This window comes from Heteronotia binoei, chromosome 21 (genome assembly GCF_032191835.1).
Source record: "Heteronotia binoei isolate CCM8104 ecotype False Entrance Well chromosome 21, APGP_CSIRO_Hbin_v1, whole genome shotgun sequence".
Lineage (NCBI taxonomy): Eukaryota > Metazoa > Chordata > Lepidosauria > Squamata > Gekkonidae > Heteronotia > Heteronotia binoei.
In genome coordinates this window covers 8,830,763-8,843,853 of record NC_083243.1, presented here as the reverse complement: position 1 = coordinate 8,843,853, position 13,091 = coordinate 8,830,763, and the positions used below count along the sequence as shown (strand labels likewise).

At 47.2% G+C, this 13,091-nt stretch overlaps 1 non-coding gene across 1 annotated transcript; it reads right to left on the bottom strand.

The window, feature by feature from the left end:
- Window positions 1–3,582: 3,582 nt before the first annotated feature.
- TRNAT-UGU (transfer RNA threonine (anticodon UGU)) lies at window positions 3,583–3,655 on the bottom strand. Its single transcript has one exon. It is a non-coding gene; the product is annotated as a tRNA-Thr (tRNA).
- Between the last annotated feature and the right edge of the window lie 9,436 nt (window positions 3,656–13,091).

Below are 13,091 nucleotides of genomic sequence, written 5' to 3'. Positions count from 1 at the left end.
GGCTCTCCTTCCTTGGAGGTTTTGAAACAGGGGCTGGATGGCCACCTGACAGCAATGAAGATCCTGTGAATTTAGGGGGAGGTACCTGTGAGTTTAGAGTGGTTCCTCAGTGGAACAGGCTTCCTCTTTGGGAGGTGGGGGGCTCTCCTTCCTTGGAGGTTTTTCAACAGAGGCTGGATGGCCATCTGACAGCAATGAAGATCCTGTGACTTTAGCGGGGAGGTGTTTGTGAGTTTCCTGCATTGTGCAGGGGGTTGGACTAGATGACCCTAGAGGTCTCTTCCAACTCTGTGATTCTTTGATTCTATGCAGGCTGGGAGGGCTACAAACAGGGGGAAAACCAGGGCAGGGGGAGTTGGTCTGGGGCCCCTACAGATGTGGGGGCCCATAAGCCAGTGGCTACTTGGCCTAATTGTTAATCCAGCTCTGGATCTGATTACTTTCCAGTAGACCCATTTAGACTGCTTCCGTTTTTTGTCATGTTAGACGCGCCCTTGGACTGGGAGGGGTTTTACTAGAATCCTGTTAAGTTGCCGGATGTCCCAGTTTGAACTGGACGGTCTGGTCTTTTAATGGAATCCCGTCTCACAAACCTCGAGGGGGGGGGACTCATCTGCGCATCAACATTCGGGGGGGGGGGACTCATCGGCGCATCAACATTCTGTGGCGTGACAGACGCACACTTCCAAGGAATGGCAAACTCCAAGCATAATCAGGGGAAGGAGCGGACACCAAAGGACACACAGAGGGGAATCCTCACAAGAAGTAACAAGACAAGCAAGGAACAAAGCGGGAGTCAAGTTGCACCTTTAAGACCAACAAAAGTTTTATTCAGAACATCAGCTTTCGCGTGCCCATACTCGTTAGCACAACTCATTTGCATAGGCCACACATCCCTGACATCACCGGGAGTTGGACTTAATTATATCCGCTCAACATCTACTTTAAGAGGCTACTTGAATTGTAACTGCCATAATCAAACCATGCTCCCATCACGCATACAGACATTACATTACTTTCTCCTACGTGGCCACAGTGGCAGGATGAAAATTTCTATCTGTCTGCTTGATATGTTTTGGTTATTTTCCCATATCTTTTTTTTATGAGGGGAAATATTAGACAGTTTGTCCAATCTTAAAGTTCAGCAAAATTCTCACAGGGGCCTTGAACAGTGGAGCCCAGAAACAAGGACTTTGGGGGGGGGGGGTCGTTAAGAAAGGAAGAGCACAATAAAATTTAGAGTTCTGGAGCTACTTGGCCTAACTGTTAATCCAGCTCTGGATCTGATTACTTTCCAGTAGACCCATTTAGACTGCTTCCGATTTATATCCCATTCTCCACCCTGTGAGGTAGGTGGAGCTGAGAGAGCTCTCACAGAAACTGCCCTTTCAAGGACAGAGTCTCAGAGCGCCCTACAATCTCCTTTATCTTCCTCCCCCACAACAGACACCCTGTGAGGTGGGTGGGGTTGAGAGGGCTCTCCCAGCAGCTGCCCTTTCAAGGACAGAGTCTCAGAGCGCCCTACAATCTCCTTTATCTTCCTCCCCCACAACAGACACCCTGTGAGGTGGGTGGGGTTGAGAGGGCTCTCACAGCAGCTGCCCTTTCAAGGACAACTTCTGACAGAGCTATGGCTGACCCAAGGCCATGCTAGCGGGGGCAAGTAGAGGAGTGGGGAATCAAACCTGGTTCTCCCAGATAAGAGTCCGCGCACTTCACCACTACACCAAACTGTCTCTCCACACCAAACTGTCTCTCCTGCTAAGGCCTGCTATTAAGTCTTTTCTAAGCCAAGGAAGTTTAAGCTCAACCCCAATAATTTTTTAAGAGCTATATGGGCAATTTATGATGGTCCGCAAAGCCAGATTAAAAATTAATGGATTAATATCAGAACCTTTTTTTGCTTACCAGAGGGGCTTCTTTTATTGAGTCCATCTATCTCCTTTTGGGTCCTCTTTTTTTCCTGGCATGATAGCCTCCTCCAGTGACTTTTGTCCTCTCATAATGTCAATGCGAAGAAACGATATTGCACAAAAGGAAACAGCATCTGTCATCATTATATCACCCCTACATGTTTCGCACGCAGCTTCCTCTCAGGGAATCTAATGAAATGATGGAAAACATAAGGGACACATTGGATACATAATTTTCAAAAAATGAAACGCAGGACAATTTTGCCGCGCATGCACTGAGCGCAATTCGTGTTTCGTTGTTCATATTCTTTGTTGATAACATGACCAACTAACAGCTTCAGTTGAGTCATTTCATTTTCTAGGGGGAGTTCGGACTTAATCCAAAAGCCACTGATCTGCCTTTTGGTGGTCCACAATGTCCATAAAACTCTCCTATAACACCACAGTTCGGTGTAGTGGTGAAGTGTGCGGACTCTTATCTGGGAGATCCGGGTTTGATAGGGTTGCCAAGTCCAATTCAAGAAATATCTGGGGACTTTGGGGGCGGAGCCAGGAGACATTGGGGGCGGAGCCAGGAGCAACGGTGTGACAAGCATAAATGAACTCCAAGGGAGTTCCGGCCATCGCATTTAAAGAAACAGCACACTTTTTTTTTTTTTTTAAGAATAACATTTTTTTTAATGTGGCTAGTTTCAGTATGCTATTCTTTTCTTTTCTTTTTTTTCATTTTAAACAATTTTATTAATATTATATAAAACATATAACAAACAAACAAAACCAAGAACTTACAACTATAACATTATCCATAACTTTAGCTATCTTGCTTTGATTACAATATTGAGGTAGGAATCTTAATAAAATACAAAGTTTAGATATTTTTCCAGTAGTTTACATAAAGCATTCTGCTGTTTTTGTACAAATTCAAAGAAATAAAACCATTTTTCTACAAACATATTGTTTTCGTTTCCTCTTTCTAATATTTGAACATATATGAACATATATGAAGCTGCCTTCTACTGAATCAGACCCTCGGTCCATCAAAGTCAGTATTGTCTACTCAGACTGGCAGCGGCTCTCCAGGGTCTCATGCTGAGGCTTTTCACACCTCTTTGCCTGGACCCTTTTAGTTGGAGATGCCGGGGATAGAACCTGGGACCTTCTGTTTCCCAAGCAGATGCTCTACCACTGAACCACAGCCCCTCCGTGTCTCTCCAGGGCCTCAAGCTGAGGTTTTTCACGTCTATTTGCCTGGACCCTTTTAGTTGGAGATGCCGGGGATTGAACCTGGGACCTTCTGTTTCCCAAGCAGATGCTCTACCACTGAACCACAGCCCCTCCGTGTCTCTCCAGGGCCTCAAGCTGAGGTTTTTCACGCCTATTTGCCTGGACCCTTTTAGTTGGAGATGCTGGGGATTGAACCTGGGACCTTCTGCTTCCCAAGCAGATGCTCTACCACTGAACCACAGCCCCTCCGTGTCTCTCCAGGGTCTCAAGCTGAGGTTTTTCATGCCTATTTGCCTGGACCCTTTTAGTTGGAGATGCCGGGGATTGAACCTGGGACCTTCTGCTTACCAAACAGATGCTCTACCACTGAGCCACCGTCCCTCTCCTGCTCTCCAGGGTCTCAAGCGGAGGTTTTTTCACACCTATTTGCCTGGACCCTTTTAGTTGGAAATGCCGGGGATCGAACCTGGGACCTTCTGCTTACAAAGCAGATGCTCTACCCACTGAGCCACCATTCCATATTTCTGATTGTTGTATAGTGCTTGCTATCTTGTCCATAGCTATTATGTCCCAGATTTTCAAGAACCATTGTCTATTAGATGGTGAAACCATTGACTTCCATTGATGGCCTATTAATATTTTTGCTGCTAATATAAGCAGAGACCTTTTTAAGCACACCTTTTTAAATGCCTTTCTTCCATAGGAAATAATGGATAGAGGTACCTTCTTTTGGGGCTCATAGAATTGGACCCCCAGGTCCAATCGTTTTGAAACTCGGGGGTTATTTTGGGGAGAGGCACTGGATCCTATCCTGAAAATGTGGTGCCTCTACCTCAAAAAACAGTTCCCCCAGAGCCCCCGATACCCACGGATCAATTTCCCAGCATTCCCTATGGGAATCATCCTCCATAGGGAATAATAGAGTGCCCAGTAGACACTTCCCTCCCGCCCCCCCGCCCTCAGCTTTCTGATGACCTTAAAGCGGGGGGCGGGCCTCCAAACCTGGGTATTGGCAACCTTCTCTCTCTCTCACACACACACACACACTTACTCGGTCTGGTTCCTCTACAACGACATGTCCTCTACATGGGGCTGCCCCTGTGTCGAACCCGGAAATTGCAGCTGGTGCAGAACGCCGCCGCCCGGTTGTTATTGGGGCTCCCAAGGTGGGAGCACATTCAGCCGGGACTTCGGGCGCTGCACTGGCTGCCAATATCCTACCGAGTTCGGTACAAGGTGCTGGTTATTACCTTTAAAGCCCTATATGGTCTAGGACCTGCCTACCTGAGGGACCGTCTCTCCCCGCATGTTCCCCAGAGAGCACTGAGATCAGGATCTCAAAATCTTTTGGTTGTCCCCGGGCCAAAGGAAGCCCGCTTGAAGATCACAAGGGACCGGGCCTTCTCTGTAATGGCTCCATTTTGGTGGAACCAGCTGCCGGAGGAGGTAAGGGCCCTGTGGGATCTCACCCAATTCCGCAGGGCCTGTAAGACAGTCCTCTTCCGGCTGGCCCACAACTAACGGCCCTGTATACCGACTACTGAATACCGTATACTGTATACTGAATTTGTATCTGAAGCTGAATAGAGTGTAGCTCCACGACCGCTGTCTGTTTTAATGATGTATAGTTATAACAAATGTTTGATTTTAATTATATATTATGAAATGTTAATTTTAAAGTGTAATTTTATATTTTTATGTTAGTTTTATATATGTTGTAAGCCGCCCTGAGCCACTCGCTGGGAAGGGCGGGATATAAATCCCAGATAAATAAATAAAAATAAATAAATAAATAAAAACGACATCTGAAAAGAACGGGTTAGGCTGTTCTCTCTCTCACACACACACTCTTACTTCCTGTGCTGACCCTTCCCATGAAGTACTTCCTGCTCAACTTTAAAGGCACACGGACGCACACACATTTTGAAACGGGTCCTGTTTGCGGGTTTCTAAACCTGCCCGAGCTCTGGAGGTGCATGGTGGCTGTGGGGATGGGGCTTCCCCCACCAGCCAGCTGGCCGGGGGCGGGGGAAAGCCTGTAAAACCAGGGGATCCCCCCCAGGACCTGGGGACTGGGAATCCTAGGGTTTAATTCCCCACTCCTCCAAACTGGAGAGCCAATTTGGTGTAGTGGTGAAGTGTGCGGACTCTTATCTGGGAGAACCGGGTTTGATTCCCCGCTCCTCCACTTGCACCTGCTGGGATGGCCTTGGGTCAGCCATAGCTCTGGCAGAGGTTGTCCTTGAAAGGGCAGCTGCTGTGAGAGCCCTCTCAGCCCCACCCACCTCACAGGGTGTCTGTTGTGAAGGAGGAAGGTAAAGGAGATTGTGAGCCACTCTGAGACTCTTCGGAGTGGAGGGCGGGATATAAATCCAATATCTTCATCTACCTCACAGGGTGTCTTTTGTGGGGGAGGAAGAGAAAGGAGATCGTGAGCCGCTCTGAGACTCTTCAGAGTGGAGGGCGGGATATAAATCCAATATCTTCATCTACCTCACAGGGTGTCTGTTGTGGGGGGGAAGGTAAAGGAGATTGTGAGCCACTCTGAGACTCTTCGGAGTGGACAGCGGGATATAAATCCAATATCTTCTTCTTCACTCGCAGCTGCTGGGATGGCTTTGGGTTAGCCATAGTAGTTCTCACAGAGGTTGTCCTTGAAAGGGCAGCTGCTGTGAGAGCCCTCTCAGCCCCACCCGCCTCACAGGGTGTCTGTTGTGGGGGAAGGAGATAAAGGAGATGGTATGCTGCTCTGAGACTCTAATTCAGAGAGAAGGGCGGGGTATAAATCTGCAGTCTTCTTTTTCTTCTTCACATTTCAAAGGCATCACCTTTCTTCCTGTCAGCTTTCTTCATTGTTTGGTTTTCACACCCTTGCATATTATGGGTGGGCTTTTTTCTGGGGAAACGTGGTGGAACGGAATTCCAGAACCTCTTTGTGGACAGAAAATTCTCCCCCCAAAAAATGTTTAAAAGTTCCGAGGGGCACCTATGTGTTTCTCCTTCCCTTCCCTCTTGAGAGTTCCAGCACCCCTTTTTCCATGAGGACTACTACGGCATTAATTAACCTGATCATGGTTGCCCATGACATATCTTTGAGAGCCAGTTTGGTGTAGAGAACTCTTACCTGAAAGACCTGGGTTTGATTCCCCACTCCTCCACTTGCAGCTGCTGGAATGGCCTTGGGTCAGCCATAACTCTTGCAGAGCTGTCCTTGAAAGGACAACTTCTGGGGGAGCTCTCTGAGTCCCACCTACCTCACAGGGTGTCTGTTGTTGGGGAGGAAGGTGAAGAAGATTGTAAGCCACTCTGAGACTCTTGGCTAGCAAAGGGTGGGGTATAAATCCAATCTCCTCCTCTTCCTCTTCTTCTTCTTCGTCTTCTTCTTCCAGGCTCCCATGTTGGAGCCAAGGATATTTCCCTATAGGTTAATATTCTTTTCTTCCTATTTGTTGTTGTTGTTCAGTCGCACAGTCGAGTCCGACTCGGCGACTCCATGGACAAAGTCACACCAGGCCCTCCTGTCTTCCACCATCCTCCGAAGTCTGCTCAAATTTGTGCTTGTTACGTCCGTAACGCTGTCCAGCCATCTCCTCTTTTGCCGTCCCCTTCTTCTTTTGCCTTCTGTCTTTCCCAGCAGCAGGCTCTTCTCCAGTGAGGGCTCCCTTCTCATTTGAGGGCCAAAGGATTTGAGCTTCAGCTTCAGTATCTGACCTTCCAGGGAACGGTCTGGGTTGATTTCCTTTCAGACTGACTGATTGGATCTTCTTGCAGTCCAAGGGACTCTCAGGAGTCTTCTCCAGCACCACAGCTCGAAAGCATCTATTCTTCTGCGCTCGGCCTTCCTTATGGTCCAGCTCTCACATCCATACATTACTACTGGGAATACCGTCGCTTTGACTAGATGGGCTTTTGTTGGCAGGGTGATATCTCTATTTTTATTATACAGGTTCGCCATAGCTGTCCTCCCAAGGAGTATACGTCTTTTAATTTAGGGTTTGTAGAATCTTTCGGGATCAAGTGCCGTGTTCTACTGGAGAAAGTTTTCCTTCCAGACATTTCGTTCTCAGCTGCGGAGAACATCCTCAGTGGCGTTGCAGCCGGAGCAGGCGCTCAGACCTTCTTGGCTGCTGTGCATTGAGTGGGGCCAGGGCTGCTGGAGAGCTGCTATTTCTAGGCTGGAGGGGGTGTGATGAAAGGGCAATTGGTTTGTGGATGTGCCCATGGTTTGGTGGGGCTTCCTGGAAGGGTAGTGATAAGGAAACTGGCTGTAGAATGTGACCATTGTTCTGTGTTAATTGCTGGGAGGGTTGGAAGGGGTTTGAAGATAAGGAAGATGGTTGTTGACTGTGCTGATTGTTCTGTGGAATTTGCTGGTTGTTCTGAGACTTTCTGCAATTTATAGTCTGTGGGGTGTTTTGCAGAGCTGGGTACCAAGATTGGTGGATGAAAATGCCTTCTTCCTTTCTGTTAAACTTCTTCCTTTCTTTTAATTTCATCCTATAGGTGGCAGCATCTCACTAACGAGGGAACTGACACTCATCCTGCAAACCTTTTCTTAGCGTTTAATAACACTAATAATGACTAATGCAATGATCACACTTGGCATTTACGCAGCGTCTTCCCCAGTCTATTTTCTTAGCCTTTCCTGTGACGATCCGATAAGGCAGGCAATATGATTATCCTCCCGTTGCTTCATTTCCTGGATCAATAAGAAGAACGGCTTGTCAGCTCAGGAAGTAACTTTATTCCAGACTCCAAAAACCAAACCTTTCAGGAGGAGAGAGAGCAATAAGCGGTATGCCCTGAGGTGGTTGACAGCTCATCTAGCCAAGCCCTCCTCCCCCCAAAAATATTTTTTGTGTGCGTATGAAAGATGAACCGAATCAGCCTAAAGCCATAAACTCTGGTTATAAAGAGAGGTGTGGAGATTAACCTGGAACAATTGCTTCCTTCACAATACGTTTTACAACAGCCTCCACACCCACACGGATGACAGGAAAACAGAAGTCAGAGCCGGAAAATTATAACAGTGGGCAGCTGTGTTGGTCTGTAGTAGAACAAAGTCATCATGTGGGGTGACACGAGAGAGGTTGACAAGATAATGCATGGGATGGAGAAAGCAGAGAAAGAAGTCCTTTTCTCCCATTCTCACAATACAAGAACTCGTGGGCATTCGATGAAATTGCTGAGCAGACAGGTTAAAACGGATAAAAGGAAGTACTTCTTCACCCAAAGGGTGATTAACATGTGGAATTCACTTCCACAGGAAGTGGTGGTGGCCACAAGTATAGCCACTTTCAAGAGGGGTTTAGATAAAAATATGGAGCAGAGGTCCATCAGTGGCTATTAGCCACAGTGTGTGTGTATATATAAAAAATTTTGCCACTGTGTGACACAGAGTGTTGGACTGGATGGGCCATTGGCCTGATCCAACAGGGCTTCTCTCATGTTCTTATGTGACACAGAGTGTTGGACTGGAGGGGCCATTGGCCTGATCCAACAGGGCTTCTCTCATGTTCTTATGTGACACAGAGTGTTGGAATGGATGGGCCACTGGCCTGATCCAACAGGGCTTCTCTCATGTTCTTATGTGACACAGAGTGTTGGACTGGATGGGCCACTGGCCTGATCCAACAGGGCTTCTCTTATGTTCTTATGTGACACAGAGTGTTGGACTGGAGGGGCCATTGGCCTGATCCAACATGGCTTCTCTTATGTTCTTATGTGACACAGAGTGTTGGACTGGATGGGCCACTGGCCTGATCCAACATGGCTTCTCTTATGTTCTTATGTGACACAGAGTGTTGGACTGGAGGGGCCATTGGCCTGATCCAACATGGCTTCTCTTATGTTCTTATGTGACACAGAGTGTTGGACTGGATGGGCCATTGGCCTATCCAACAGGGCTTCTCTTATGTGACACAGAGTGTTGGACTGGAGGGGCCACTGGCCTGATCCAACATGGCCTCTCTTATGTTCTTATGTGACACAGAGTGTTGGACTGGAGGGGCCACTGGCCTGATCCAACATGGCTTCTCTTATGTTCTTATGTGACACAGAGTGTTGGACTGGAGGGGCCATTGGCCTGATCCAACATGGCTTCTCTTATGTTCTTATGTGACACAGAGTGTTTGACTGGAAGGGCCACTGGCCTGATCCAACATGGCTTTTCTCATGTTAAGAACATAAGAACATAAGAGAAGCCATGTTGGATCAGGCCAACGGCCCATCAAGTCCAACACTCTGTGTCACACAGTGGCAAAAAATGTTATATACACACATACACTGTGGCTAATAGCCACTGATGGACCTGTGCTCCATATTTTTATCTAAACCCCTCTTGAAGGTGGCTATACTTGTGGCCGCCACCACCTCCTGTGGCAGTGAATTCCACATGTTAATCACCCTTTGGGTGAAGAAGTACTTCCTTTTATCCGTCTTAACCTGTCTGCTCAGCAATTTCATCGAATGCCCACGAGTTCTTGTATTGTGAGAAAGGGAGAAAAGTACTTCTTTCTCTACTTTCTCCATTCCATGCATTATCTTGTAAACCTCTATCATGTCACCCCGCAGTCGACGTTTCTCCAAGCTAAAGAGTCCCAAGCGTTTCAACCTTTCTTCATAGGGAAAGTGCTCCAGCCCTTTAATCATTCTAGTTGCCCTTCTCTGCACCTTCTCTAAAGCTATAATATCCTTTTTGAGGTGCGGCGACCAGAACTGCACACAGTACTCCAAATGAGACCGCACCATCGATTTATACAGGGGCATTATGATACTGGCTGATTTGTTTTCAATTCCCTTCCTAATAATTCCCAGCATGGCATTGGCCTTTTTTATTGCAAACGCACACTGTCTTGACACTTTCAGTGAGTTATCTATCATGACCCCAAGATCTCTCTCTTGATCAGTCTCTGCCAGTTCACACCCCATCAACTTGTATTTGTAGCTGGGATTCTTAGCCCCAATGTGCATTACTTTGCACTTGGCCACATTGAACCGCATCTGCCACGTTGACGCCCACTCACCCAGCCTCAACAGATCCCTTTGGAGTTCCTCACAATCCTCTCTGGTTCTCACCACCCTGAACAATTTAGTGTCATCCGCAAACTTGGCCACTTCACTGCTCACTCCGAACTCTAAATCATTTATGAACAAGTTAAAAAGCATGGGACCCAGTACCGAGCCCTGCGGCACCCCACTGCTTACCGTCCTCCACTGCGAAGACTGCCCATTTATACTCACTCTCTGCTTCCTATTACTCAGCCAGTTTTTGATCCACAAGAGGACCTGTCCTTTTACTCCATGATTCTCAAGCTTTCTAAGGAGCCTTTGATGAGGAACTTTATCAAAAGCTTTCTGGAAGTCAAGGTAAACAACATCTATCGGGTCTCCTTTGTCCACATGTTTGTTCACCCCCTCAAAGAAATGCAACAGGTTAGTGAGGCAAGATCTTCCCTTGCAGAACCCATGCTGAGTCTTCCTCAATAACCCGTGTTCATCAATGTGCCTACTCATTCTGTCCTTGATAATGGTTTCTACCAACTTTCCCGGTATTGAAGTCAGACTGACTGGCCTGTAGTTTCCCGGATCTCCTCTGGAACCTTTTTTAAAGATGGGGGTGACATTTGCTACCTTCCAGTCCTCAGGAATGGAGGCAGATTTCAATGAAAGATTACAGATTTTTGTTAGAAGATCCACAAGTTCAACTTTGAGTTCCTTCAGAACTCTCGGATGTATGCCATCCGGACCCGGTGACTTATTAGTTTTTAATTTGTCTATCAGTTGTAGGACCTCCTCATTTGTCACCTCAATCTGACTCAGGTCTTTCAACACCCCTTCCAAAATTAGTGGTTCTGGGGCGGGCAAAAAGTTCTCGTCTTCTACAGTGAAGACGGAGGCAAAAAATTCATTTAGCTTTTCAGCCATTTCCCTATCCTCCTTCAGTAATCCTTTTACCCCATGGTCATCCAAGGGCCCCACTGCCTCCCTGGCTGGTTTCCTACTTCTAATATATTTGAAGAAAGTTTTATTGTTGGTCTTTATGTTTTTTGCAATATGCTCCTCATAGTCCCTTTTTGCCTGCCTGATCACAGTCTTGCATTTGATTTGCCACAGCCTGTGTTCCCTTTTACTAATCTCACTTGGACTGGTTTTCCACCGCTTAAAGGAGTCCTTCTTACCTTTTACAGCTTCCATTACTTTATTTGTTAACCACGCAGGCCTTTTCTTATGCCTGTTTGTGCCTTTCCTAACTTGTGGTATGTATTTTATCTGAGCTTCTAGGATTATAGTTTTAAATAGCGTCCAAGCTTTCTCAAGGGTTTTGACCGTATGTACCTTTCCTTTCAGTTTCTTCCTCACATGCCTCCTCATCTCAGTGTATTTACCCCTTTTAAAGTTAAACGTGGTTGTGGTGGTCTTTTTGGACAACTCCCTATTTATACAAACGGTGAAATCAATAACATTATGGTCACTGCTCCCAAGCGGCGCAATCACTTTTACATCTCTCACCAAGTCTTGGGCATTACTTAGGACCAAATCCAGGATCGCCCCACCCCTGGTAGGTTCTGAGACCATCTGCTCCATAGCACAGTCATTGAGAGCATCAAGAAACTCAATCTCTTTCTCTCGACCAGAACACATATTGACCCAATCAATCTGCGGGTAGTTAAAATCACCTATTACAACACAGTTTTTACGTTTAGCCGCTATCTTTAAGCCTTCCATCATATTATAATCGTCCTCTCTCTTTTGATTTGGTGGGCGATAACAAACTCCCATAGTTAAATTTCCTTTTGGGCCCTCTATTTCAACCCAAAGCATTTCTAAAAGTGAATCTAATTCTCTGATCTCAGCCTTACTGGACCGTATATCCTCTCTGACATACAGAGCCACCCCACCTCCAACCCTTCCCTCCCTATCCTTCCGATATAGCTTATATCCAGGAATCACCGTGTCCCACTGATTCTCCTCATTCCACCAAGTTTCTGAAATTCCCACAATGTCTATGTTTTCTCCCAGCACTAAACATTCCAATTCACCAATTTTACTTTGAACACTTCTAGCATTTGCATACAAACATCTATAATTTCCCAGGCGAGCTAGGCCCGCCACCTTCCTCCTGCCGCCTCGAGACACTGGCAGACAGTCCATATTGTTTGTCACCTTCACAGTGGACAACTCCGGTCCGTTACCCGGTAGAAAAATAGCAGCTAACCCTTCATCTCTTTAAGACGAGTCCTCCCGAACCAGAGACATTTCATCTCCTGTCGGCTTTCCCCCAAGATTTAGTTTAAAAACTGCTCTGCCACCTTTTTGATTTTAAGCGCCAGCAGCCTGGTTCCATCCGGGGACAAGTGGAGACCGTCTCTTTTGTACAGCTCCCGCTTGTTCCAGAAAGCATCCCAGTGCCTAACAAACTTAAACCCTTCCTCCTTACACCATCGTCTCATCCACACATTGAGACTTCTAATTTGTGCCTGTCTCTCCTGCCCTGCACGTGGAACAGGTAGCACTTCCGAGAAGGCTACCTTGGAGGTCCTGGCCTTAAGTCTCCCGCCTAGCAGCCTAAATTTTTCCTCCAGGACCTCACGACTGCATTTCCCCACATCGTTGGTGCCAACATGCACCACGACCACAGGCTCCTCCCCAGCACTGTCTATCAGTCTATCTACTACACGCGTAATGTCCGCTACCTTCGCACCAGGCAGGCAAGTCACCATACGGTCAGTACGCGGTTTCGCCACCCGGCTGTCTACTTGCCTAATGATCGAATCACCAACTACCAATACCCCCCCTCTCCCCCTGCTCAGGGATGGTTCCTTGGCGCGAAAGGATTCCCGCTCACCGACCGAAGAAGAGGTCCCTTCTGAGGGCGCATTCCCCTTATCCTCAGCACGGTGCCCTGTTCCCTCTCGACCCTCACGCTCTCTGGCAGCAACGGGGCTGCTACGT